Here is a 3,797-nt window from a genome sequence, read left to right on the forward strand (position 1 = left end):
TGGTTGGTCATTCTTCATTCCTAAAGGTATAGACAGTTTCCCTCTAGTATTTCTCTACAGCCTGGAGAACTTCCTTTAGCATACATCTGCTTGTGACAAATTCTCTGGGTTTTCTTTCATCTGAAAATGCCTTTATTTTGCATTTGTTCCCAAAAGATCTTTTTGCAGGATATAGAATTCTGGTTGACAGTTCTGTTATTTCAGTTCTTTAAAGACATTGTTCCATTTTCTTCTGACTTCTATAGTTTCGGATGAAAAATCCATGGTCACTTGAATCTTTGTAATGTGTGGTCTTTCCTTATCTGCTTTCAATATATTTCTTTATCTTTGGTTTTTAGCAGTTTTGTTATGTCTTTGGGCATAGTTTTCTTTCAGTTTTATCCTATTTGGAGTTTGTTGAACTTCTTGCATCTGTACATATATGTCTCTTGATATCGTCTCTTAGTCCCCAAGGCTTTGTTCATTTTTTTTTTTCAATTTTTTTCTCTCTGTTCTCTATATTAGGTAATATCTATTGATGTTTCTTCAAGTTCTTTGACTCTTTCTTCTCTTGTCTCCATTCTCTGTTGATCCCATCCAGTAAGTTTTGTAATTTAAGTTACTGTATCTTTTAGTTCTAAAATTTCCATCTGGTTATTTTTTAATGCTTTATCTATTTGAAGATAATTACTATCTTTTTATTCACTTCAAGTGTATTTTCTTTCACTTCAGAAAAGAGGGACTCAGTCTGGTTACTGAGACAGAATAGATAATGTTCTTTCGGACACGTTTAAGGGTCATGATCAGTCTCATAGTAAGGAGCCAATATCAGAAACCATTTACAGAATGTTTATGTAAATATATATTAAAGAAATCATATAGTGTTCTCATTCCAGTGTATTGTTCAGTCATTTCCGAGAAATCTCAAGTTAAAGAATTCCATGTGGGAATTGATGCATACAGGAAATAGAATTGGTTATATGGTGATAAATTCCATAATTAGCAAAAGCAGATACTTAGTGTTCCTTAGTCTTAAGGAGGCCTGACTTTTTCTAGATACACTTGATGTTTTTGAACAGAGCTTTAAACATATAAGTTCATGTTGAATGGAATTGAACAAGGCTTGATAAAATCATGAATGAAGGCCTTCAATGAGGAGCAAATGTCGGGCTTTCTCATACAGCACATAGTAATAAACATGAATTTTAAAGGGGAAAAAAGACATTTAAGATTCATTTTGTCTTTCTAGTTTTTCCCAGGAACCACTTGCTAAGTAGACTAGATTGTTAAGGGGCCCAGTAAATAACCCGTCCGCCTCACCCAGGATAAAAACCAATTGAGAGATAAAAATTAAAGGTCAAAATACCACTTTTATTTCTGATATCAGATATTGGGGAGTGTGACTGAACCCCAGAGTTAAAGAAGTTTGCACAAAAATCACAGGCCTCACTGGACTACCACAGGTAATTTTATCACCCCTGTAACTGGGGCAGGGCCTTATAGCTTAGCTTTCCACATGGCCAAGAACAGGACCAAGAACACAAGCTCGCTGGAGACAGATGTGTTTGAAACAGATAAGGGAACTAGTTAGAGAAATCACCTCTCGAACCATGAAGATAAGCAGCATGTCCACCCAAAATACGTGTCAACTTGGTTAGACCATGATTCCCAGTATTCTGTGATTGTCTTCTATTTTGTGATTGTAATTTTATGTTGGAGGATTAGAGTGGGATTGTAACACCCTTACTAAGGTCACATTCCTGATCCAATGTAAAGAGAGTTGCCCTGAGCTGTGGCCTGCACCACCTTCTATCTTATAAGAGATGAAAGGGAAGTGAGCAGAGAGTGGGGGACCTCATACCACCATAAAGAAGTACTGGGAACAGACTGCATCCTTTGAACTCAGGGTTCCTGCACAGAGAAGCTCCTAGATCATGGGAAGATTGATGACAAGGACCTTTCTCCAGAGCTGACAGAGAAACCGTTGCCCTGGAGCTGACACCCTGAATTTGGACTTCTAGCCTACTAGACAGAATAAACTTCTATTTGTTAAAGCCATCTACTTGTGGTATTTCTGTTATAGCAGCACTAGATGACTGAGACACAGTGGTATGCTGGTAAATGTTAACCTCTTTGAGGGAGAAGAGAGGGAAACCTTGATTTGTGGTGTTGCTGATTTCTGATTTCTGCACAAATACTCTTTTAATGGCCAATGTCAAGCTAGCAATATGTAGTCACTAAATGCAGAATTGAGAAAAGACTCATATCGTGTAATGCTTCCACCATTCAGACAATAGATGCAAATAACCTCAAGAGCATATATAATAACAAAATAATTAGGAAGTGATAAGTTTTAAATATTTATTACATTTACTCTTAATATCATTTATGTAATTCTAAGTTTATATAATATTTAATAATCACTGTGTTTAACAACAGCCTACAGAATTCTTGAAAATTTAACAATCACCTCCTAAAGCAAGCTTCAGCATGCCACTGGGATAACTGACGGGGTAGAGAGAAGCCAGGCATGACACACTAGTAGAGAACTTTCTACATGGAGGGAAAAAAGTATTCTCCCAGAGTTAAATTCTCCATTTTTAAACAGTCTTTTCATTTTTTTACCTATTGGTATACTTCAGAGTACCAAATCTCCTCTGACATACATGTTTATATGCTTTAAAGGGAAGAACTTAAAGCAACTTTCAAAATAGTATCTCCTAGACTAGGCTTGAGACATTGATCTTTAGCAACACTGAAGCCAAGTGAAAAGATTGCAGCATCCTTGTAAGGTTTGCATAATTATGTAACTTTAAACAGACAGTGTGTGGCAAGATACTTTTTCCTAGGAATCTGCAAGGCAAGATAAAAGAACATTAATTTTCAGGGAAAGGAGGAGCAGGATACAATAGAGTGTAGGTTAATGCTAGGAAAAGATGCCACAGGCCTATGGAATTAAGACATTTTTTCTGTTTATCCAATTCTGTATGTCTGTTGGGGGCAAGACCAAAATCTTCCTTTTGTCCGAGATAGCCTTCGCTCAGAATGAAGTTCAAACTCTCAGCTGTCCTCACCTAGGGCTGTGTCTTAATTTTCCTTTGGATCAACTTGTCAAAAATTTATATCCAAAAAACTTGTCTTTTAAAGCAATCAAGAATGATATCTATTATATCTGACTCTATGTTCTTGTGATTAAAAAATACATAGAATTTTCCATTTGTAATTGTCATCTCATGTAGGCCTGTTCCAAACATTTGCATGGTCAAAAGTACAAATAAAAAAAAACCCTGTTGCTGTCGAGTCGATTCCAACTCATAGTGACCCCATATGAGAGAGTAGAGCTGCCCTATACAGTTTGAAAGGAGCAGCTGGTGGATTCAAAATGCTGATCTTTTGGTTAAAAGCCAAACTCTTTACCACTGCACCACCAGGGCACCAAATAGAGGCCAACATATCAAATGCATTAATATTTAAAGATTATAAATCAAGCCAGCAAAGTGTTAAATATACGATGTTCTATACTTCTAAAAAAAAAAAAATTTTTTTTTTTTTTATACTTCTACCTCGACAAATATATCTTCATAGGGACAACAAAAAATATAGGTGAAACTATGGGTAACATGTCAAAGATAACTGAATTTAATTATTAACACATTTATGTTCTGTTGATGGACCAGTGATCTTTAGACAAAACTAAAGATGTGTAATCATGAATTATTAAATATGTATTCAATACTATTTACTTGTTTTCTTTGAGCTAAATCAATAGTATATTGTTATAATCAACATTTTCACATAAATTGTGTTCTATTAACAGT

The sequence above is a fragment of the Elephas maximus genome, chromosome 9, assembly GCF_024166365.1.
Source record: "Elephas maximus indicus isolate mEleMax1 chromosome 9, mEleMax1 primary haplotype, whole genome shotgun sequence".
Classification (NCBI taxonomy): Eukaryota; Metazoa; Chordata; class Mammalia; order Proboscidea; family Elephantidae; genus Elephas; species Elephas maximus.